We start from the raw sequence: 25,015 nt of genomic DNA, 5'->3' as shown, positions 1-25,015 counted from the left end.
AAGAGAGAAAACGAAGCATATATTCTATGGGAAGAACATTGTTTCAGGGTCAGCAAACTTGGTTGGATTCATGTTCCACATCAACATGAAGCCTTACAATATATAAAATAACAAAATCTTCACGTAGTTTAAAGTTTCAATTAATTTGAAAGCATGTCAGAAACCACAGGTATATCAAAGTCTTCTATTTAAAAACACGCCCTGTTAATTTAGGTAAAATGTGAAATGCAGGCTAAGTAGGAAACCAGTTTAAATGGACTTCATCAGAAAGACTTCTCTCATATAAATATCATATAAAATACATTTTTAAATAGCCTCCTTTAGCCTGGAGTCTCTCTTATATGATTTTATTCAAACCACTTCAATGAAAGTTCCATAATTATGAACACCTATTCTCTGAACAACGGCTTCAAGATATATGAAATGGAAAATAACCAATATACAATAGACTAAAGTCACTAACATTCAACCACAAACCATATCAGGATTTCCTTCACAAACTGTGACCTACACTAAGTATTTCCAAAAGACAGAATACTAATTCAAAAGACAATATTAAAATCAATGTATTTTGTAATTAAAACTGATAGAATAACATTCCTTAGACGAGTTAATAAGTAATGTAAAATGGCTGAAAAAGCTGTTTTAAAGAGAGCTGTTTATTTTTCATAACCCATTCAGTATCAAAAACATCCAAATAGTTAAAAGCAAATGAGAAAAATGGGCAAAGTTAATATTTTGAGTATAATTTTACCAGTCAATGTGCATCAGCTGATATAAGCATTTAAAACTCTATGAGGAGAGGTAACCTGATATGTCATACTAAGCAGTGGCCTATTCTTCTTTAAGAATAGATTAAATAATCATAAAAAGATCTATACTTAAAAATTGAAAAATGCTTAAATATTAAAATTCTTCTCATAAAAAATACTAATTTAAAAAGAAGCCTGAAATATTTATCTATTTATTGCACAGGGTTGCATACATAAAACAACACACCCTCTTAAATCACTTGTAGCTGTCCTTCTGTACCAACCTTTTTACCCTCACGATAAATTTTCAAAAATGTTATTGGGGCCATGCTCTAACCTGTCATATATTTTCAATCAACTACAATATGACTTGCATTCATCCCAAAAGTGCTATAAGTAAGGTCATCAACAGTCTCCTAGACACTCAAGCAAATGAGTCATAACCTGTCCTTAATTTAGTTGATCTCACTACAACATTAGAGACAGTAGTTTAAAGATGCTGCATTAAATGTCTCCATAAAACCACTCTTCTGGCCAGATGCAGTAGCACACACCTAATCCCAGCACTTTGGGAGGCCAAGGTGGGCCTATTGCTCAAGCTCAGGAGTTTGGCACCAGCCTGGGCAACATGTGAAAAAAAGTAGTCAGTCGGGCTTGGTGGTGCATGCCTGTGGTCCCAGCTACTTGGGATGCTGAGGTAGGAGGATCACTTGAGGCCAGCAGGAGATTGAGGCTACAGGGAGCTGTGATTGTTCCACTGCACTCCAGGCTGGGTGACAGAGTGAGACCCTGTCTAAAAACAAATGAACAAACAAAAATCATTTTTCCGTGGTTCTCATCCTATCATTCAGAGATCTCCTTCACAGTAACCTTCACTAGCTTTCTTTGTCCATCCCATACATGCTGTGATCCCAAAGTTCTGTGTCTAAACTAATTTATTTTCATTTTACAAGTTTTCTCTGGATGATCCAATGTATTAATTTTTCAAATAATAAGAAGTTTTGCTTACAAAATCTATATCTGTAGTCCAAATTGCTCTCTTGGTCTCCAAACTCATTACAAATACAAATTGAATAGCCCTACTTCCAATTAAAACATGTCCATTATTATTAACTAAATTTATTATGTTACCCCTAATACGTGCTCCAATGAAGGCCAAGTAATGGAGAATCATTGCAGAAGCCAGCTTCTTGTGAAGGCATTTGAGCCAACTGAAGAAGGTCAGTATTTGTTAAAATCTGGCTGGCACAAGAAAAACAGGACATTAGGTACAGAAATTTCATTTTCTGCCATGAGACTGTCTCCAGCTGGAAACAACTTAAACTCTAAGTAAGCACAAAGGCTGAAATTCAGTGATGGCGCTGGTGGTCAGGGTGAACAGCGAAACAGAAAGTGGGAGAAAAGTTCAACCCTAAAAGCGTTTTTGTGAATAACAGGTGCCACATGCCACACAGAATAGCAAGTCCTGGTGCTTATAAGGACAGCCTACAATTGATACAGGGGACCTGATCACAGTGAGCTCATAATATGGTACTTGTGCCAAGCAGAAAAGGGGTATTGTGCCTCAGTTAATTTCAGGATGCCAAAACCAACATGGAAAGAAAAAATTCAGTACATTTGTAATATTCCCTGACATGCCCTTTACTACTCTTAAGCCGTAAAACTAGGCGAATATAAATTTTCCTGTTCACTTTTTCCTAATGAGAAAATATTTCAACAGGAATTCACAAACACTAAGTATCAATGCTGATTCTTAATACTAGAAAAATATTAACTTATCCCTATTAACTTATCTTACATATAAAGAAATAAGGAATGATATTATACGTATAAAGATATAAAGGCTAAAGGAAGACCAATCAAATGTCCTCCTGTAAAAGAAAATTACTTTACGGGGTGATGTCAGCAAGACTCTCCTTCTCTCAATGGACACATAAATTCAACAATAATACATGGACCAAAATTCCCTTTGTGAGACATCCAGAGACCAGATGAGAGGCTCCTGTACCCCAGGCAAGGATAAAACCAACCACACTGAAGCCAGTAGGAAAATTTGTGGAATCCTCTTGTGCCATAAGCAAGGTTACTTAAGGGACTTGTTGCTGTCTTGCCTGAATCTTAGCTCTGAAAGGAAAGGGTCCCATGTTGGGAACTGCTGAGAACAAAGCCTCCAGTTTGGACTAGTATGCAGTAACTGACCATAGTCCCTTCCACCAGCTCAGAACTAGCAGGTGGAAACCCCCAATCCTAGCTTCTCCCTGAGGAAGGAAAAAATTGAAGCATCTGTCCAACACTCTGGCTTTTGGAAGGGGCTGCCTAAGGGACCGGATTCTGCAGGTACTCACAGAACTGGCATTCTCTAAATGCCTGGGTACCACTGAGAACGAAGGTGGTGGTTTGAACTGGTAAGCAATCACGGCCAGAGCTCCTACCCCTGGCTCAGCATAACACAATTAGAAAAGCTCATGGTCCACAGCTTCTCCCTGGGGAGGGAAAGAGAAGACTAAAGCATACATCCAACATTCAGACTCTTGGGGGACTGCCCAAGGAACTGGTTTCTGTCTCATCTGTCTTGAAGCACTGGTGGGATACAGCATAAACTAAGTGCCTAGGGGCAGCTGAAAATAAAAGAGCAAGTAATAACCAAAAAAGGATTGAGCCAGTGTGCTACTAGCTTCAGAAGGCCCATAGTACATGACACAGAATAAGAAGGAACAAGAGATTATGATCTCCTAAAAACAGAAACTAGCAAATCCCACTACTTAGAAATTCACACACGGAAGTCCAGAGAACACATATCCACAGAAAAAGTTTATGAGGACCCCAGAATCTCTACTCAGGCCAATTCTTGAAGGTTTGCCCCTGTACAAAGCCAGTCCATAAAGACTGGGGGAAGTGGCTATTTTTCAAATATGTACACATTAATAAAAAGGATCAAGGAAAATAAAAATGGCCCAAAGAAAGGAACGAAATAAATCTCCAGAAACCAACCCTAAAAAAATGAAGGTAAATGGATTAGCTGATAAGAATTAAAAATAACCATAATCAAAATTTCAATAAGCTTAGGATAAATTATGCACAAACAAAATGAGTATTTTAACAAACAAAATATTTTTAAAGAGAAAAATCTGAGGGCTGAAGAATACAATAACTTGAACTAAAAACTTATCTAGAGGGGCTCAACAGCAGCCTTGATCAAGTACAAGAAAGAATCAGTAAACTCAAAGACAGGACATTTGAAATTATACATTCCACAGAGCAAAAATATTTTTTGAAAGACTGAAGAAAACATAGGAAACTTATGAGACACTATCAAGCAGGCCAATTTACATATTACTAAAGTCAGAGAAAGAGAAGAGAGGGAAAAGCAGTAAGCTTATTTAAAGAACTAATCTGAGGAGAAAAATGGACATCCAGATTTATGAAGCTCAAAGAATACCAAGTAGGTTGAATGTAAAGAGATCTACACCAGGACACATTATAATCAAATTGCCAAATGTCAAAGAGAAAAAAAGAATTTTGAAATCAAAGAGAGAAAAGCAACTCATTACATACAAAGGAAACTCATAAAACTGGCAAAGGATTTTTCAACAGAAACTTTATAGGCCAGGAGAGAATGGGATGATATATTCAAAGTACTGAAAGAGAAAAACTGCCAATCAAGGATATTATGATATACCCTGCAAGTCTGTCCTTTAAAAATGAAAGAGCGATATGGTTCCAGACAAACAAAAGTTGAAGGAGTTCATCACCACTACACTTGACTTAAAAGAAATTCTAAAGGGAGTTCTTCAAGTTGAAATGAAAGGACACTAGTTAGTAGCATGAAAACACATGAAAATATGAAACTCACTGATAAAAGTAATTATATATAAAATACAGATTACTCTATTGATGTAATAGTGGTTCATTAAACTTTAATATAAAAATTAAAAGATGAAAGTCTTAAAAATAACTGTAACTGTTACCGAAACACCAGGGGTCCAGTCTAGGTCCCATTGCTCACCGTATATAAAGCCAATCAATGAGACAATGAGTATTGCTAGGGAATAAGGCTTTATTTGGGCAGTGCAGCCAAGGAGATGGGAGATCAGTATCAAATCCATCTCCTCGCCCAACTAAAATTAGTTTATATAGCAGGGAAGAAATATAACTACATGGGGGAAAATAGGAATTAGGGAATGGTAAGGAAGAGGAGTTCGTCAACAGGAAGCAGGTGGTTGGTTAGGCAATCATGATAGGTGAGGGGTCTGGCATAACGTTGTCTAGATGCCGTGATCTGGTAAGTTTCAGTTCCTTGATACTATCTGGGATAACTGATGGTTGGTTTCCAGAGAAAGGACCTCAATTAAGACAAACGTTAACTTTCTCGAGTGTTAAGACTGGGAGGGTTAATTTCTGTGTTTATTCAAAAAAAAATAAACATCCATTTTATGGGACAACTTGGATGGTTTCATATCACACAATAATTTGTTAATGAATACAGAATATTAAAAGGTGAAAATTGGGACATTAATAACATAAAGTGTGTGAGTGAGTAAAAAGTATTGAATGTTTTAATACAATCGAAGTTATCAGCTTAAAATAGGTTGTTACAACTATAAGATGATTTATGTAAGCCTTATGGTAACATAAATTTTTTAAATATAGTAGGTACACAAAACATAAAGAAAAGGAATCAAAGGAAACTACAACAACAAAAATCATCAAATCACAAAGAAATATAAGGAAGAAATGAACAAAAGGAACTATATAACAGAAAGCAATTAACGAAATGATGTATTAAAGTCCACAAATGTGTGAAAATTAAACAACAAATTCTCATCAACCAATGAGTCAAATAGGAAAGGAAAACAAAGGAAATTAGAAAATATCTTGAGACAAATGAAAACAAAGACGCAACACACCAAACTGTGTAGGATTCAGTGAAAGCAGTGCTAAGAGGAAAATTTACAACTGTAAAAGGTTACATTAAAAAAGAAAAAAAACTCAAATCAACAACCTAGATGTACACCTTAAGGAACTAAAAAAAGAACAAACTAACTCAAAGCCAGCAGATCGAAGTAAATATTAATAGTAAGGATTAGAGCAGGAATAAAACAGAAAATAGAAAAACAAAACAGAAAATGAAACTAAGAGTTGATTAACTGAAATTGAAGTTGATTAATTGAAATGATCAACAAAGTTGGAAAACCTTTGGCTACACAGAATAAGAAAAAAGGAGAGAAGACTAAACAACTAAAATCAGAAATGAAAGATAAGACATTACACTCAATCTAACAGAAATAAAAAGAATGACTGGGTGCAATGGCTCATTCCTGTAATCCCAACACTTTGGGAGGCTAAGGCAGGAGGATTGCTGGAGCCCAGGAGTACATGACCAGCCTCAGCAACACTGTGAGCCTCATTTCTACAAAAATAAAAAATAAAAAAAATTAGCTGGATGTGGTGGCACACACCTGAGGTCCCAGCTACTTGGGAGGATGAGGTAGAATTGGTTCAGCCCAAGAAGTCAAGGCTGCAGTGAGCAGTGATTGCACCACTGTGCTCCAGGCTGGGTGACAGAGCGAGAACCTATCTCAAGAAAAAAAAAAAAGTAATAAAAAGAACTGTAAGAAAGTACTATGAGCAACAGTATGCCAATGTATTGGATAACCCAGATGAGATGAACAAATTACTTGAAATGCAAAACCTACCGAGATTGAATCATGAAGAATAGAAAATATGAACAGACCAATAATTAGTAAGGAAACTGAATCAGTAATTAAAAATCTCCCAACCAAGAAAAGCCCAGAACCAGATGACTTCACTGGTGAATTCCACCAAACATTTGAGAAGTAATGCCAATCCTCCTCAAACTCATTCAAAACACTGAAGAAGAGGGAATACTCCCAAATTCATTTTACAAAGCCAGCATTACCCTGATACCAAAACCAGACAAAGACACTACAATAAAGGAAAATTACAAGCCAATATACCTGAAGAACATAGATGCAAAAATCCTCAACAAAATACTAGCAAACTGAATTTCATGGCACATTAAAAGAATCATACACCATAATCAAGTGGGATTTATCCCTAAGATGCCAGGATGGTACAATATATGCTAAACAATAAATGTGACACCCCACATTAACAGAATGAAGAACAGAGATTATACGATCATTTGGATCAATGCAGAAAGAGTATGACAAAATTCAACATTCTTTTATGATTAAAAACTCAATAAATTAAGTACAGAAGGAATGTACATCAAAATAACAAAATGCATATATGACAAAGCCCATACCTAGCACAATACTCAGACAGTGAAAAGCTAAAAAAGCTTTTCCTCTAAGATCAAGAACAAGGCAAGAAGGCTCACTCTCACCACCTATTAAACAGTACAGAAGTCCTAGCCAGAGTAGTCAGGCAAGAAAAAAGCATCCAAATCAGAAAGTAAAAAGGAAAATGGTTTCTATTTGCAGATGACATAATCATATATGCAGAAAACCCTAAAGACTGCATTAAAAAACTATTTAAACTAATAAATGAATTCAGTAAAATTTCAGGATACAAAACCAACATACAAAAATCAGTAGCACTTCTATACACTAACAATGAATTATCCAAAAAGAAATCAAGAAAGCAATCCTATTTACTGTTGTTTTTGCTCTTGTTGCCCAGGCTGGGGTGCAATGGTGCGATCTCGGCTCACTGCAACCTCTGCCTTCTGGGTTCAAGCGATTCTCCTGCCTCCCGAGTGGCTGGGCTTACACACACGTGAAACCACGCCTGGCTAATTTTTTTTTTTTTTTTTTTTTTTTTTTTTTTGTATTTTTAGTAGAGTTGGGGTTTTACCATGTTGGTCAGGCTGGTCCCAAACTCCTGACCTCAAGTGATCTGCCTACCTCAGCTTCCCAAAAGTGCTGGGATTACAGGCATGAGCCACTGTGGCCAGCCCTAAGTTGATTCTTGAAGGCTCTTTTCTATACAATCTTGATGGGCATTTTGAGTACTATTTCTTTATTGCTTCTCCAGTTTCTGTTTGTTTCCTCTTGGAATTCGTATTATTCTGTATTGGGGATTTTGAATCTATATTCTTCATCTCTTACACTTTCATTTGTTATAGCCATCTTTTTATGCTTTCCTTTGTTTTCTCAGAGAATTTTTTGAGCTGGTTTTCTAATTCACTGATTTGATTTTCTATAATATTTAATCTGCTGTTTTCTGTTTCCATTGTGATTTTCAGATTTAGTAATCATGTTTTTCAATTGTAAGCACATCTTTATGATCAGACTGTTCATCCCCTTTTCACATATGAAATGTCTACCTGAATCACATTGAAAACAAAAATTAAATAAACGTTTAGAAGCTTCCCTTTTTAAAATAATTTTTTCTTTTATTTATTGTAGTAAAAATACACAACATAAGATCTACTTGAGATTTTAAGTGTATACCACAGTATTGTAGCTATAATCACAGTGTTGTGCAGCAGATCTCTCGAACATTTTCATCTTCTGTACCTGAAATTTTATATGCATTGAACAGCAACTCCCCATTTTCCCCTTCTGTAAGCCCCTGGCAGCTACCATTCTACTCTCCTCTTCTAAGGGTTTGACTACTATATAGTATTTATCCTATTGTGATTGGCTATTTAACTCAGCAAAAGTCCTCCAGCTTCATCCATCTTGTCACATATGATAGCATTTCCTTTCATTAATGTTGAATAATATTCTATTATATCTATATACCATATTTTGTTAATCCCTTCATTTGTAGATGAACATAGAGGTTGTTTCCACATCTTTACTATTGTGAATAATGCTGCAGTGAACACGGGAGTACAGATAGCTTTCTGAGATCCTGATTTCATTTTCTTTAGCTTTATACCCAGAAGAGGGATTTGCTGGATCATAAGGTAGTTCTATTTTTGATTTTTTGAGGAACTTCCATACTGCTTTCCATAATGGCTATATCAATTTATGCTCCTACCAACAGTGGACAGAGATTCCCTTTTCTCCAAATCCTGGACAATACTTGATATCTTTTCTCTTTTTGATAATAGTTATTCTAACAGGTATGAGGCAATATGTGGTTTTGATTTGCATTTTGCTGATGATTTCTGATGTTGAACATTTTATATATTTGTATGTCCACTTTGGAGACACATGTATTCAAGTTCTTTGCCCATTTTAAACTTGGGTTGTTTTGGGGTAATTGAATTGTTTGAGTATTTTACATAGATTGAATATTAACCTATTATCACATATGTGGCTTGCAAATATTTTATCTGATTCTGAAGCTTGTCTCTTCACTCTGTTGATTGTTTGCTGTGCAGGAGATTGTTAGATTGATAAAATCCCATTTATCTATCTTTGCTTTAGTTGCCTGTGTTTTGGGGTCATACCTAAGAAATTACTGCCTAAACCAATGTCAAGAAGCTTTCCCCCTATGTTTTTTTCTAGTCGTTTACAGTTTCAGATCTTACGTTTAAGTCTTTAATCCATTTCTAATTGATTTGTCTGTATGGTGCAAGATAAGGGCCAAATTTTCTTTTTCTGTGTGTGGACTTCTGGTTTTCCTAACACCACTTATTGAAGTGATTATCCATTAATCATTGTGTGTTCTTGGCACCTTTGTCAAAGATCAGTTGACTGTAAATGCGTGGGTTTATTTCTGGGCACTTTATTTTGTTCCATTGGTCTATATGCCTGTATTTATGCCAACATCATACTGTTTCAATTACTATAGATTTGTAATATATTTTGAAATCAGCAAGTATCATTTCTCCAGCTTTGTTCTTCTTGCTCAAGATTGCTTTGGCTATTTGGAGTCTTTTGTGATTCCATATGAATTTTAGGATTTTTTTTTTTATTGCTGTGAAAAAAGCCACTGGAGTTTTGATAGGGATTGCATTGAATTTGTAGATTGCTTTGTGTATGGACATTTTAACAATATTAATTCTTCCAATCCATGAGCACAGGATATCTTTCCATTTATCTGTGTCTTCAGTTTCTTTCACTGATGTTTCATAGTTTTCAGTGTATAGATCTTTTACACCTTTGGTTAAATTTATTCCTAGGTATTTTATTTGATTTTTGTTGCCAAATGGATTATTTCAGCTGTGTATGAAACAGAAGAAATCAAGAGAAATAAAATAGAGAAGACAGGCTCAGATTTCAAGCAGGGTCCAGAGATATATTCGTATGTCTAACATAGGACACATAAGATGGTAAAAGCAAATTATTTTTCATTCTCAGCTTCTTCCACTAGCAAAAGGCTCTGAAGGAAGAAACAATCCGAGGGCAAAGGTCAAATCCAAGGTTTTGCCAGTAAAATATGGATTCAGGATCAAAATTTCAAGGACACATCTTTAAACACTTGGTTAAGACCTCAGAAAGATTTGGGCAATGCCTGAAAAAGGCAAAACAAAAAGGCTTCTAAACATTTCCATGTTGTACCTCTTAGAAGCTCTCTGACAGGTAAGAGGGATTCTAAGAATCATAAGGGTATTGTACCACAGCATCCTGATTCTTGGACCAAAACAGAAGAAGCCTGTCTCAAAGAAATTTGTGAATATGGTATTTGTCTAATGGAATGGATTATAATTTGATACACAGCTGCAAAATTTTTAAAGGAATTATAGCTTCATTTGAAAGAGTTCAAAATGAAAATATGCATTTGGTTCCCCAAATTCATACAAACAGAAAGCAGGCTGAAAAAACTATTCAAGTGAAAGCAAATTATTTCTTATGGTAACAGAAAGATAGCTCAAGGGGAAGAGCCAAGATCGTGAAAGACAGAGCAAACAGCCATGAAGAACCACTCCCAGGAAGCAGCACTAAGACCTATCATGAAACAGGCAACAAATGCCTGGCTAGATTTCAGAACTGCTATAAACTATCATTGCAATCTGCCTCCCATTTCTCTGCTCTTTGAATGGGAGTTTACTGCAGTTCTCCGGTCCCTCTCTCACCATTGTTGGTTGTGTAGGTGAATGTGTGGGAAAGAATAATGTCTTTAGTTTACAGGTTCAGGCTGAAAGAAGCCACACCATGGAAGACTCAGCCACACCTGTACCTGATTTTTATTGTTTATTGAGATATAGTTTGCATACAATAAAACCATATCCTTGTAAAATGCACAGTTTGAAGAGTTTTGACAAAAATATACAGCTGTGTAACCACCACAATAAATATATGTATTATTTCCATCACACCCAAAAATTCTTTTGAGCCTGAGAGGTAAGAGTCAATTACCTCTTCCTCCAATTCCAGACACACAGTATTTTCTAGAGTCTCATATGTATGAAGTTCAACAGTATGTACATATTTATGTCTGGCTTGGCCTGGCCAAGAATATTTCTGAGATTTCTCCATGTTGTTGCATGTATCAAAAGTTCATTATTGGCCGGGTGCGGTGGCTCATACCTGTAATCCCAGAACTTTGGGAGGTCAAGGCAGGCGGATCACCTGAGGTCAAGAGTTCAGGACCAGCCTGGACAACATGATGAAACCCCATCTCTACTAAAAATACAAATTTAGCTGGGCATGGTGCTGCACACTTGTAGTCTCAGCTACTCTAGAGGCTGAGTCAGGAGAATTGCTTGAACCCAGGAGGTGGAGGTTGCAGTAAGCTGAGATTGCACCACTGCACTCCGGTGTGAGCAACAGAGCAAGACTCCATCTCAAAAAATAAAAATAAAAAAGTTCATTATTGCTTTGTAGTATTCCATTATATACATAAACCATAATTTGCTTTTCTATTCATGTGTTGATAGACATTTAGATTGTTTACCCATTTGGGTTATTATGAATAAAGCTGCTATGAACGTTCAAGTATTATGTGGACATATGTTTTCATTTCTCTTGACCAAGTATCTGGGAATAGAATTGCTGGGTCATATGGTAAGTTAGCTTAAAATTTATAAGAAATAGCCAAACTGTCTTCCAGAGTAGTTATACAATATCATACTCCCATCAGCAGTGTATGAGACTTTCAGCTTCATCACCTCACCACCATACTTGGTTTTCTCAGTCTTTATAATTTTAGCCATCCTAATGGGTATGCAGTGGTATCACATTGTGCTTTATAATTTGCATCTCCCTGATAAACAATGCTGTTGACCATCTTCTATGTATGTATACTAGCCATTTACATATTTTCTCTTGTGAAGTGTCTGTAAACTCTTTTGCACATTAATTGGATTGTGTGCTCCCTTAAGTTGTAAGAATCCTTTACATATTCTAGCCACAAGTCCTTTATCAGATATACGTGATGGAAATTTTTCTCCCACTCTGTTCCCTGCCAGGTAATTTTCCAAATGGTGCCTTTAAAAAACAAGAAAGTTTTGATAGTTTAGTTGGTAAATTTTTTCTTCATTGTTTTGTATTTTTTTATATCTTATTTTAGAAATCTTTGCCTGTTCCAACATCACAGAGATTTTCTGTTTCCTTCTAGAAACTCTATACTTTCAGCATTTTCAGTTAGGCCTATAATCATTTCAGTTTTTCCCCAGTGGATATTCAGTTATTACAGCATAATTTGATAAAAAGACCTTCCTTCCCTCCCTGACATCTTTGTGGAAAATCAAATGACCATGTATATGAGGGCTCACTTTTGAAATTTCCATTCTATTCTATAAATCTATCTATCCTTTCACCAATACTACTGTCTTCACTACTGCAGCTTGATTTTAAGCCTAAAAATCAAGAAAGTGAAATCCTCTAACTTTCTTTTCTTTTCTATAATTGCTTTTATTTCTCATGGATAATGAATCAGGCTGAGGAAGTTCCCTTCCATTCCTAATTTGCTGAGAGTTTTTATCATGATGAATGTTGCATCTTGTTATATGCTTTTTCTGTATCTAGTGAGATGATTACATTATATTTCTAAAACTATGATGAAATACATAAATTTTCAAATGTTAATCTCAAATTATCCAAAATATAATATCCTTTCCATATATTAACAGATCCGATGTGATAATTAAGAATTTTTAAATCTATCTTAATAAGGGAATGCTGCCAGGTAGGTTCTTGTAAGGTCTTTGTCTTCTTTTGGAAGCAGAGTAATACTGACCTAATAAAACGACTTGGGAAGCATTCCCTCCTTCTCCATTTCACATAGGAAAAAAACTCAGGAAAGATTGATAAAATTTCTTCCATAAAAGCCTTAAAGAATTCACCAGTGATACCATCTGGGCTTAGAGATTTGTGAGGTGGCTACTTACAAATTCAGTTTGTTTGGTATATATAGAGCTATCCAGATTTCCCATTTCTGAGTCAGTATTTAGTTTTTGTGTCTTTCAAGCAATGTGTCTATTTTATCAACAATGTTGCTGGTCTAAAGTGGTTTACAACATTCTCTTATCTTCTTAACGTCTGTAGGATTTGTGTCAAGTCCCTGCTTTCATTCCCGATATTATATCTTCTCTTTTTTTGATTTTTTTGATTTTTTATTATCAATTGTGGTAAAATACATACAAAATTTACAATCTTAATCATTTTTAAGCATACAGTTCAGCAGTATTAAGTGTATTCACATTGTTGTGCAATAATCTCCATCATCTGTTTCCAGATTTCAACCTGAAAAACTGACACTCTACAGTCATTAAACAATAACTCCCTATTCTCTGCTTCCCACTGCCCCTATAACTACCATTCTACTTTGTTTCTATGAATTCGACTACTTTAGAGACCTCATAAAAGTTAAAGAGTATTTGTCTTTTTGTGACTGGTTTATTCACTTAACATAATGTCTTCAAGATTTATCCATGTTGTCCCATGTGACAAGACTTTCTTCCTTTTTAGGGCTGAATATTATTCATTCTAAAGGTACCACATTTTGCTTATCCATTCATCTGTAGATGACATTTACATTGCTTCTATCTCCTGACTATTGCCAATAATGTTGCTATGAATATGCAAATATCTATTCAAGACCCTGCTTTCAATTCTTTTGGATGTAAAAAGAATTCCCAGAAGTGGGAATGTTGGATAATATAATTCTATTTTTAATTGTTTGAGGAACCACCATGTCATTTCCAACAGCAGCTGTACCATTTTACATTCTTACCAACAGTGCACCAGGTTCCAGTTTCTCCACAGTCTCCCCAACACTTTTTTTTTCCATAGTAGCCATCCTGATGGATGTAAGGTAACATCTCATCATAGTTTTGATTTTTATTTCCTTAACGGTTAGTGATGTTGAGCAACTTTTCATGTGCTTATTGGTCATTTTTATATCATCTTTGGAGATACGTCTATTCAAGTCCTTTGCCCATCTTTTAAACTAATTTTTTTTTATTGTTGTTGAGATGAGTTCTTTATATATTCTGGATATTAACCCCTTTCCAAATATATGCTTTGCAAATATATTCTTCCATTCCATTGACTGCTTTTTCACTCAGTTGATTATGTCCTTTGATGTACATGTTTTTAATTTTGATATATATGATTTTCAATTTTGATGTAGTTCAATGAATCTATTTTTTCTTTATTTGCCTGTATTTTTGGTCTCACATCCAAAAAAGAACTCACTGCTAAGACCAATGTCATAAAGCTTTTCCCTATGTCTTCCCTGTGTTTCCCTATCATAGCTCTTATGTTTAGGTCTTTGATCCATTTTTAGTTAATTTATATGTGATGTAAAGTGAGAGTCTAACTTAATTCTATTGCATTTGGATATCCATTTTTCCCAGCACCATTTATGGAAATCACTGTGCTTTCCCCACTGAATGGTCACAGCACCCTTATCAAAAATTATGTGACCATATATGTCAAGGTTTATTTCTGGGCTCTCTATTGTATTCCACTGGTCTATATATTTGTCTTCATGCCAGTACCACACTGTTTTGATAACAGTGGCTTTGCAGCAAGTTTCCAAATCAGGAAGTGTAAGATCTCCAACTTTTTTTTTTTCTCAATTTGTTTTAGCTACTCAATGTCCCAAGTGATTCCACATGAACTTTAGGATACTGTATTAGTCCGTTTTCACATGCTGATAAAGACATACCCAGACTGGGGAGAAAAATAGGTTTTATGGGCTCACAGTTCCACGTGGCTGGGGAGGCCTCACAATCATGGCAGAAGGCAAAAGGCACTTCTTACATGGCAGCAGCAAGAGAAAACGAGAATCAAGAGAAAGGGTTTCCCCTTATAAAGCCATCAGATCTCGTGAGACTTATTCACTACCACAAGAACAGTATGGAGGAAACAGCCATGATTCAATTATCTCCCACTGAGGTCCTCCCACAACATGTGGGAATTATGGAAGCTATAATTCAAGATAAGATTTCAGTGGGGATACAGCCAAACCATATCAGATGCATTTTTCTATTTTTGAAAAAAAACACACTGTTGGAATTTTGACAGGGATTGCATTTCATCTGCAGGTCATCTTGGGTAGTATTAACAGCCTAATAATATTTAAAGTCTTCCAATCCATGAATACAGGATGTTTTTTTTTTTTTTTTTTTTTTTTTTTTTTTGGAGGCGGAGTCTCGCTCTGTCGCCCAGGCTGGAGTGCAGTGGCACGATCTCAGCTCACTGCAAGCTCCGCCTCCCGGGTTCACACCATTCTCCTGCCTCAAGACTCCCAAGTAGCTGGGACTACAGGCGCCCGCCACCTCGCCCGGCTAGATTTTTGTATTTTTTAGTAGAGACGGGGTTTCACCGTGTTAGCCAGGATGGTCTTGATCTCCTGACCTCGTGATCCACCCGTCTCGGCCTCCCAAAGTGCTGGGATTACAGGCTTGAGCCACCGCGCCCGGCCAGGATGTTTTTCATTCATTGGTGTCGTTTTAGATTCTTTCATCAAGGTTTTGTAGTTCTCAGTGTACAAGTCCTTCACCTCCTTAGTTAGGCTTATTTTTAAGTAATTTATTCTTTTTGAAGCTATTGTAAATGAGATTATGCTTTTAATTTGCTTTTCATATTGTTCATTGTTAGCATATTAAAATGTAATTAATTTTTAGCACTGATTTTGTATCCTGCAACTAAGCTAAATCCATTTATTAGTTCTAACAGCTTTTGTGAAATCCTTCGGGTTTTCTACATACAAGATCATGTCTGTGAACAAAGATAATGTTCCTTCTTCCTTTTCACTTTGGATGACTTTTTTTCTTTTTCTTGCAAATTGCCTGGCTGGGACCTCCAGTACTATGTTGAATACACAAGACAAAAGAGAGCATCCTTGCTTTGTTCCTGATCTTACAGGAAAAGCTTTCAGTCTTTCACTATAAGTATAATATGGCTACAGGCTTTACATATATGGTGTTTATTTTGCTGAGGTAATTTCCTTCTCTGCCCAATTTAAGTTTCTTCTTATCAAAAAAGGGAGTTAAACTTTGTCAAAAGATTTTTCTACATCAACTAAGATGATTGTGTGAGGGTTTCCTCTCTTCATTCTGTTAATGCTAATGTACTGTATCACATTTACTGATTTTCACAAGTGGAACCATTCTTGCATGTTATGAATAAATCCCATTTGGTCACGATGTGTAAACCTTTAACGTGCTGTTGAATTCAATTTGCAAGTATTTTCCTGAGGCCTTTTCAGCAAATATTTGTCAGGATATTGACCTATAGTTTTCTTTCCTTGTACCATCTTTGTCTACTTTTAGTACCAACTGGCCTCACATGATAAATTTATAAGTGTTTCCTCTTTAATGTTTTTGAAAAGTCTAAAGAAGGATTGGTATTAATTCTTCTTTAAATGTTTGGTAAATTCACCAATGAAGCCACCTTGTCCTGAGTTTTTGTTTGTTGAGAGGTTTTTGATTATTGATCCAATCTGCTTACTAAAGGTCTGTTCAGATATTCTGTTCTTCATAATTTAGTCTTGGTAGGTCGTGTGTTGTGAGAAATTTGTCCATTTCATCTAGGTTATCAAATTTATTGACATATGGTTGCTCATAGTCCTCTCTTACAACCCTTTTTCTTTGAGTTAAATTTCTCTCTGATTTTAGTTATGGAGTCTTCTTTCTTTTTTTCTTATCCCATGTAATTAAAGGTTTGTTCAGATTGCTGATTTTTTCAAAAAGCCAACTCTTAGTTTCATTTTCTCTACTATTTTTCTGTTTCATATTTTATTATTTCCTTCCTTCTGTTAGCTTTAGGTTTAGTTTGTTCTTCTTTTTCTAGTTCCTTAAGGTATAAATTTAGGTTGTTGATTTGTCACCCAGGCTGGAGTGCAGTAGTGCGATCTTGGCTCACTGCAACCTCCGCCTCCCAAGTTCAAGTAATTCTCCTGCCTCAGCCTCCCAAGTAGCTGGGACTACAGGCACGTGCTACCATGCCCGGCTAATTTTTTTTAGTAGAGACGAGGTTTCCCTGGGTTAGCCAGGATGATCTCGATCTCCTGACCTCATGATCTGCCCACCGTGGCCTCCCAAAGTGCTGGGATTAAGGGCATGAGCTACCGCACCTGGCCTTTTTTTTTTTTTTTTTTTTTTTTTTAAAGATGGAGTCTCACTGTGTCACCCAGGCTGGAGTGCAGTGATGTGATCTTGGCTTACTGCAAGCTCCACCTCCCAAGCTCAAGCAATTCTTGTGACTCGGCCTCCCAAGCAGATGGGACTACAGACACGAGTCACCATGCCCAGCTAATTTTTTTTGTATTTTTACACTACAAAATACAATACCCCTAGTAGAGACAGGGTTTCACCATGTTGGCCAGGCTGATCTTGAACTCCTGATCTCAAGCGATCCACCTGCCTCAGCCTCCCAAAGTGCTGGGATTACAGGCGTGAGCCACTGCACCCAGCCACTGGAGTGTTCTTTGTATGTGCTTGGTTCAACTGGTCTATTGAGTTGTTCAAGTCCTCTATTTATTAACCTTCTGTCATTTGTTCTATCTGGGGTATTGAAATTCCCCACACTGGGGTATATGCATTCTACAGTTATTGGATGGGGTATTTTATAAATGTCAATTAGGCTGTGGTAGTTCAGAGTATTCCTCAAATCTTCTACATCCTTTTTGATTTTTTGGTTAACTTGCTCCATCAATTCCCAAGAAAAGGAATAATAAATGCAATAATGTTTATGCATTTGTCTGTTTTTCCCTTTGGCACTATTAGTTTTTGCTTCATGTATTTTTGAAGCTCTTTTGTTTGCTAAATACACATTTATAATCAGTATATCATGCTTATGAATGGATTCTTTACCATTACAAAGTAACTATTTGTCTTATAATTTTTCCTTGTTGTGAAAGTCTATTTTATCTGATATTCAATATAGCCATTCCAGCTTTTTTATGCTTTTTGTTTTCATGATACATCTCTTTGCATCCTTTTACTTTCAACCTACTTATCTTTGTATTTAAAGTATGTCTCTTATAAATAATATAAAGTTGGTTCTTGCTTTTTTATCCAATCTAAAAATCACTTTCTTTAGCTTCCAGTGTTGAGTTCATTTATATTTAATGTAATTATTTATGATTCCATTTGGTCTGTGATTTTGCTATTGGTTTTGTCATGGCTCTTCTTTGCTCCTTTGTTTTTCCTTCCCTGCCTTCTTTTATGTTCATTGAATATTTTATAGTATTCCATTTGAATCCTTCTAGTTACACATCTTTCTAGCTATACCTAGCTATATGTCTTTTCATTATATACTTAGTATTTGTTCTAAGTATGTGCTAGGCAACATCTAAGATGGCTCCCAGTTTTCCCCAACTCCTGGTATGCATGCCCATGTGGTATGCCCTTTCCCTTGAGTATAGTATGGACCTAGTAACTTGCTTTTAATAAATAGAATCTGACAAAAGTAGTAAGCTAGAATTTCCAAGATGAGCTTACAAAAAGATTCTAGCTTCCATCATGCTTACCTCTCACTTGCTCTCTTGCTTGTTCACTTCGATGGAAGCCAGCTGCCATGCTGTAGACTACCCTATAGAGAGGCCCAAATAGAAAAAAACTGAGGGAGGCTTTTGGACGACAGCCAGCCAAGACTGAGGCCCTCAGAGCAATACAGCAGCAAGGACCTGAATCCTATTAACCATATGAGTGAGAATAGAAATGGATTCTCCCCCAATCTAGACTTCAGTTGAGACCACAACCCCAGTCAATACTTTGTTTGCAACCTTATAGGAGAACCTAAGCCAGAAAACCCAGCTAAGCCATGTCCATGAGAAAAAAAATTAAAAATTGAGAAAATTAAAAAATAAATGTTGCTTTAAGCTGCTAAGATTTGGATTAATTTGTAATGCAGCAATAGATAACTGTAGATATCTGTATTACAGATAATACAGATTTGGGTATCTGAAAGTGAAGTACAGCCTAAGAATATGGAAACATCTTTGTGTGTAGTGTGTTAAAGACAAAGTCGGTACGAAGAGGTCATTAGTAGGAATCTGGAATTTGAGGATGTTGCCTGTGGGGCTAGAGGAAGTAAGAAACCTGTTATTGAAAATGGGAAGAAGGGGGATCCTTTTTATATAGTGATAGAAAGCTATACCATCATCTTCATCATCTTCAGTAACATGAAAATTAGAAAATATGCCTGATGAACTAGGTGAGTAATATAGCTAAGAAGATTTACAACGTACTTGCTATTGCTCTTAGGTCCAAGAGTAGAGTAAAATAGAGTCAAGGAAAATTAAAGAAAACGGAATTAAGACTTCATGGTTTTAAAAATTCTCGGCCTCTCTAGATGGCAAAATACACTAAATTAAGAAATGGTGTTCAAGTAAACTTTGGGCACTGCATAGAGATAAAGCCAAGTGTATAAATGTAAAATATTTTGTGAAGATCAAAAAGATAAAAGATGGTATGCCTCAGAGAACTACGTATTCATACACAGATCCCCTCAAAAAGATTGAGTATGCCTCACAGATCCTCTCAACCAAACAAGAGGGCCTCTAGAAAACTTAAGAAAGATTTAACTAAGAAACTCCTACTACTTGCCTATCTGGATTTCAGAATAGTTAGGAACTAGTGACTTTTTAGAAATGTCTGTAGAGGTTATCCTCTGCTTGGCTCATTGTATGTTGGGTGTGTTAGGAGCAGATAACTATTAGAACAGACATTTCTTCAAAGAAGATATACAAATGGCCAATGAGCACATGACAAGATGCTCAGTGTCATTAGTCACTGGGAGAATGCAAATTAAAACCACAATGAGATACCACTGCATACCAACTAAAATGGACAAAATCAAAGCCACTAACAATACCAAGAGTTGATGAGGATGTGAAGAGACGAGAATACTCATGTGAAGAGACTGGAATATTGGTAATGGGGATACAAAATGAAACGGCCAGTTTGGAAAATAGTTTGATGATTTTTTAAGTCAAAAATGTATTTACCACACAACCCACTCTTAGATATCTGTCCAAAAGAAATGAAAAACATGTGTCCGAATAAAAATTTGCAATGAATGTCCAAAGCAGCAACATTCATAATAGCCAAATACTGAAAACAATCCAAATATCCATTAACTGGTGAACGGATAAACAAAATGTGGTATACTCATCAATGAAATACCACTCAGGAACAAGAAGGAATGAACTACTGATACAAGAAACAATATGAACTCCAAAAACAATATTGTAAGTGGAAGAACTAGATACACAGGACTACATATTACCCATGAAATTTCTAGAAAAGGCCAAAAAAAAAAAAAAGATCATTGCTTGCCTGGGGCTCTGGGTATAACTCCATACTATAAAGATATCAATTCTTCCTAATTGATCTATAGATTCAATGCATTCATAATAAAATATCTCAACATACACATACACATGCCATCACATTTATATGCAAGTAAAAACTGGTGAGCTAATCCTGAAATGTATATGGAAATGCAAAGAACCAAGAACAGCCAAAGCTTGAGGAAGAAAAAGAAAGCTGGAAGGCCTACACCACACTACAAAATACCAAGATTTATTTTAAAGTTACAGTATTAAGGCAGTGTAGTATTAGCACATCGACAAACAGGCAAATGAAAGAAACTAGAGACCAGAAAAAACCCACACAAACAAGATCTCCTGGCTTACAAAAATGGTGCCAAGGGCCAGGTGCAGTGGCTCACACCTGTAATTCCAGCACTTTGGGAGGCAGAAGTGGGTGGATTGCTTGAGGTCAAGAGTTCGAGACCAGCCTGACCAACAGAATGAAACCCTATCTCTACAAAAAAATATATATATACACAAAAATTAGCCAGGCGTGGTGGCGCATGCCTGTAGTCCCCACTACTCAGGAGGCTGAGGCAGGAGAATCATTTGAACATGGGAGGCAGAGGTTGCAGTGAGCCGAGATCATGCCACTGCACTCCAGCCTAGCAACAGAGTGAGACTCTATCTCAAAAAAAGAAAAGGGGGCCAACTACAGCAGTGTGAATGACATTTAAAAATGGGCTGGGCGCGGTGGCTCACACCTATAAACCCAGCATTTTGGGAGGCCGAGGCGGGCAGATCACGAGGTCAGGAGATCAAGACCATCCTGGCTAACATGGTAAAAGCCCGTCTCTACTAAAAATAAAAACAAAAATATTAGCCGGGCGTGGTGGTGGGTGCCTGTAGTCCCAGCTACTCAGGAGGCTGAGGCAGGAAAATGGCATAAACCCAGGAGGCGGAGCTTGCAGTGAGCCGAGATCACCCCACTGCACTCCAGCCTGGGCGACAGAGTGAGACTCCATCTCAAAAAAATAATAAAAAAATTTTTTAAATTGCTAGGCTGGGCACAGTGGCTCACATCTTTAATCCCAGCACTTTGGGAGGCCAAGATAGGTGGATCACTTGAGGTCAGGAGTTCAAGACTAGCCTGGTTAACATGGTGAAACCACGTCTCTACTAAAAATACAAAAATTAGCCAGGTGTGGTGGAGGGAGCCTGTAATCTCAGCTACTCAGAAGGCTAAGGCAGGAGAACCACTTAAGCCCGGGAGGCGAAGGTTGCAGCGAGCTGAGATCGCACCACTGCACTCCAGCCTAGGCGACAAAGCAAGACTTTGTCTAGAAAAAATAAATAAATAAAATAAAATAAAAATAATGCTAGATCAAATACATACCCATTGTGATAGACAGAGAGAATTAGCCATGACCCCTACCTCATTTCATACATAATAATCAATTCCAGATGTACCACATACCTAAATGAGAAAGGTAAAATAAAAAGCTTCAAGAAAATAACATAGATGAGTACTCTCTGATCTTGTAACAGGCGAGGTAAGAAATCTCAAACAGGAAACAAAAAAACACAACAATAGAGTCAACTGACAAAACTGTATTAAAATAAACAACATTCAACAGAAGATACCAGTTGCTATGGTTTGTCTGCTCTAAAACTCATGTTTAAATTTAATTGCCATTATAGCAATCTTAAGACGTGTGACCTTTAAGAGGTGGTTAGGCCATGAAGGCTTTGCCCTCATAAATAATTATTGCCAAAGTGGATCAGTTATAGAAGGGTTAGTTAGGCCCACTTCTCTTTCTCCCTCCCTTCCTCTCTCTTTCTCTCTCCTCTCACTTTCTGCCATAGGATGACACAACAAGAAGGCCCTCATCAGATGCCAGCACCTTGATGCTGGATTTCTCAGCCTCCAGAACTGTGAGTCAGGGAGGAATAGAAACAGCTCCAGTCAGCAGCTCCCAGTGAGATCAATGTAGAAGGTGGCTGATTTCTGCATTTCCAACTGAGGCACCCGGCTAATCTCACTGGGACTGGTTAGACAGTGGGTGCAGCCCACGGAGGGCGAGCCAAAGCAGGGTGGGGCGACGCCTCACACAGGAAGTGCAAGGGGTCGGGGAACTCCTTCCCTTAGCCAAGAGAAGCCGTGAGGGACTGTGCCATGAGGGACAGTGCATTCTGGCCCAGTTACTAGACTTTTCTCATGGTCTTCACAACCCACAGACCAGGAGATTCCCTCAGGTGCCTACATTACCAGGGCCCTGGGTTTCAAGCACAAAACTGGGTGGCTGTTTGGGCAGACACCAAGATAGCTGCAGGAGGTTTTTTTTCATACCCCAGTGGTGCCTGGAATGCCAGTGAGACAGAACCATTCATTCCCCCGGAAAGGGGGCTGAAGCCAGGGAGCCAAGTGGTCTTGCTCAGCAGATCCCACCCCCGCAGAGCCCAACAAGCTAAGATCCACTGGCTTGAAATCCTTGCTGCCAGCACAGCAGTCTGAAGTAGACCTGGGATGCTGGAGATTGGCTGGGGGAGGGGCGTCCACTATTACTGAGGCTTGAGTAGGCGGTTTTCCCCTCATAGTGGGGAAGTTCGAAATGGGCAAAGCCCACCACAGCTCAGCAAAGCCTATGTAGCCAGACTGCCTCTCTAGATTCCTCCTCTCTGGGCAGGGCATCTCTGAAAGAAAGGCAGCAGCCCCAGTCAAGGGCTTATAGATACAACTCCCATCTCCCTAGGACAGAGCACCTATGGGAAGGGGCAGCTGTGGGCACAGCTTCAGCAGACTTAAACCTTCCTCCCTGCCAGCCCTGAAGAGAGCAGTAGATCTCCCAGCACAGCACTTGAGCTCTGCTAAGGGACAGGCTGCCCCCTCAAGTGGGTCCCTGACTCCTGTGCCTCCTGACTGGGAGACACCTCCCAGCAGGGGTCGACGGAAACCTCATACGGGAGAGCTCCGGTTGGCATCCGGCAGGTGCCCCTCTGGGACAAAGCTTCCGAGGAAGGAACAGACAGCAAACTTTGCTGTTCCACAGCCTCTGCTGGTGATACACAGAAAAACACGGTCTGGAGTGAACCTCCAGCAAACTCCAGCAGACCTGCAGCAGAGGGGCCTGTTAGAAGGAAAACTAACAAACAGAAAGGAATAGCATCAACCTCAACAAAAAGGATGTCCACTCAGAAACCCCATCCAAAGGTCACCAATATCAAAGACCAAAGGTAGATAAATCCATGAAGATAAGGAAAAACCAGCACAAAAAGGCAGAAAATTCCAAAAACCAGAACGCCTGTTCTCCTCCAAAGGATCACAACTGCTCACCAGCAAGGGAACAAAGCTGGACAGAGAACGAGTTTGACAAATTTACAGAAGTAGGCTTCAGAAGGTGGGTAATAACAAACTCCTCTGAGCTAAAAGAGCATGTTCTAACCCAATGCAAGGAAGCTAAGAACCTTGAAAAAGGTTAGAGGAATTGCTAACTAGAATAACCAGTTTAGAGAAGAACATAAATGACCTGATGGAGCTGAAAAACACAGCACGAGAACTTCGTGAAGCATACACAAGTATCAGTAGCCAAATCGATCAAGTGGAAGAAAGGATATCAGAGACTGAAAATCAACTTAATGAAATTAAATGTGAAGACGAGATTAGAGAAAAAGAATGAAAAGGAATGAACAAAGCTGCCAAGATATATAGGACTATGCGAAAAGACCAAATCTATGTTTGATTGGTGTACCTGAAAGTGACGGGGAGAATGGAACCAAGTTGGAAAACACTCTTCAGGATATTATCCAGACGAACCTCCCCAACCTGGCAAGACAAGCCAACATTCAAATTCAGGAAATACAGAGAGCACTACAAAGACGTTCCTCAAGAAGAGCAACCCCAACACATAATGGTCAGATTCACCAAGAATGCAATGAAGGAAAAAAGTGTTAAGGGCAGCCAGAGAGAAAGGTCAGGTTACCCACAAAGGGAAGCCCAGCAGACGAACAGTGGATCTCTTGGCAGAAACCCTACAAGCCAGAAGACAGTGGGGGCCAATATTCAACATTCTTAAAGAAAAGAATTTTCAACCCAGAATTTCATATCCAGCCAAACTAAGCTTCATAAGTGAAGGAGAAATAAAATCCTTTACAGACAAGCAAATGTTGAGAGATTTTGTCACCACCAGGCCTGCCTTACAAGAGTTCCTGAAAGAAGAACTAAATATGGAAAGAAAAAACCAGTACCAGCCACTGCATAAACATACCAAATTGTAAACACCATCAACACTATGAAGAAACTGCATCACTAACAGCCAAAATAACCAGATAGCATCATAATGACAGGATCAAATTCACACATAACAATATTAACCTTAAATGTAAATGGGCTAAATGCCCCAATTAAAAGACACAGACTGGGAAACTGGATAAAGAGTCAAGATCCATCAGTGTGCTGTATTCAGGAGATCCATCTCACATGCAAAGACACAAATAGGCTCAAAATAAAGAGATGGAAGAATATTTACCAAGAAAATGGAAAGCAAAAAAAAGCAGGGGTTGCAATCCTAGTCTCTGATAAACCAGACTTTAAAACAACAAAAATCAAAAAAGACAAAGACATAATGGTAAACAGATCAAAGCAATAAGAAGAGCTAAGTATCCCAAGTATA

General features: G+C 37.7%; 1 protein-coding gene across 13 annotated transcripts in view; it reads right to left on the bottom strand.

Annotated features, from left to right (window-relative positions):
• The window catches only part of CEP112 (centrosomal protein 112), a 549,518-nt gene that overhangs the window by 491,823 nt on the left and 32,680 nt on the right, over window positions 1-25,015 (bottom strand). The gene's annotated exons all lie outside the window — the stretch shown is intronic.

This window comes from Chlorocebus sabaeus, chromosome 16 (assembly GCF_047675955.1).
Source record: "Chlorocebus sabaeus isolate Y175 chromosome 16, mChlSab1.0.hap1, whole genome shotgun sequence".
Classification (NCBI taxonomy): Eukaryota; Metazoa; Chordata; class Mammalia; order Primates; family Cercopithecidae; genus Chlorocebus; species Chlorocebus sabaeus.
This window is presented reverse-complemented; position numbering and strand designations above follow the sequence as displayed.